The 1,073-nt window shown below is 46.5% G+C and overlaps 1 protein-coding gene across 1 annotated transcript in view; it reads right to left on the reverse strand.

The window, feature by feature from the left end:
• The window catches only part of LOC117949745 (leucine-rich repeat and transmembrane domain-containing protein 2-like), a 9,886-nt gene extending 8,905 nt beyond the window's left edge, over nt 1–981 (reverse strand). Inside the window, exon 1 of the mRNA XM_034880279.1 lies at nt 650–981. The gene's annotated coding sequence lies outside the window, so the exon portion shown is untranslated. The remainder of the gene's footprint in view (nt 1–649) is intronic.
• Nucleotides 982–1,073: the final 92 nt, after the last annotated feature.

Below are 1,073 nucleotides of genomic sequence, written 5' to 3' on the forward strand. Positions count from 1 at the left end.
TGATTCAGCCGCAAGAGTCTCGGCGCGGTCCGACCCTCTGTGGGGGGATCAGGTCTGAGACCCGGTCGGTGCTGGGTGGGCTTTAAAGCCCACTCTGTGCAGAACAGTGGAGCTCTTCCACAGCGAAACCAGTTCTTTATGGAGCTGACGTCAGTGTGTGGAAACAGAGACAAGAGACAAACAAACACACGATTCCCTAAAATAACGTTGTGTCAGTTGACAGAAGAGTAAAGGGAGCTAATGTGATAATTAGTAAGCAGAAGTTCCTTTATAAGCAACTTTAGAACTGTTGTTCGGACAAAGTTAAACGTTTGAAGACGTCACCTCGGGCTCTGGGAAACGGGGACGCTTTTTTTGCAATTCTCTAATATTTTGTAAGCAAAACCATTCATCAGTTAATCGTGGACTTAATTAAAATTGATTGACAGGTCCATCATTACGTAGCGTTAAGATTTTCCTTTATTTTCAGTAAGGGGTTCCCAATGAGGAAAAACAAACCAAAAGTACACTTAGCAAGTACTAGTCAGTATGAGAATGCAGGACACTCACTATTCATCACTTTCACTGCACGTTATTTAGTATCTACACACACACACACACACACACACACACACACACACACACACACACACACACACACACCGCTCACCGTCGGCTCTGCTGGTTCAGCCTCCAAACAGAGAACGGAGACAGAAACTGTTGTTGTTCTGCTTCATCTGCAGCGTTCAGAAGAGAAGAGAAAAAGAAGAAAAAAACAATCTGATTTGAACAGATCTGAGCCCAGAATCCAGACTTTGTCTTCAAGGACAGAAACTGGTCTCGGATTAACACGGCAGCAGCTCGAGTCCTCGTTGAAAGCCAGAATCTCAAAGCGTCTGTTAGAACCAGAAACCAGAAGCTGGACTGGAGTTTTCCTCCGGATTAAACGTCGTTGTCTCCCTCCTCTTTGTCCACATCGCTGCTCCGTCAGCTCCGTCTTATTGTCTCTGAGCCCGGTCCTATCGTCTCTGAGCCCCGTCCTATCGTCTCTGAGCTCCGTCCTATCGTCTCTGAGCTCCGTCCTATCGTCTCTG

This window comes from Etheostoma cragini, chromosome 8 (genome assembly GCF_013103735.1).
Source record: "Etheostoma cragini isolate CJK2018 chromosome 8, CSU_Ecrag_1.0, whole genome shotgun sequence".
Classification (NCBI taxonomy): domain Eukaryota; kingdom Metazoa; phylum Chordata; class Actinopteri; order Perciformes; family Percidae; genus Etheostoma; species Etheostoma cragini.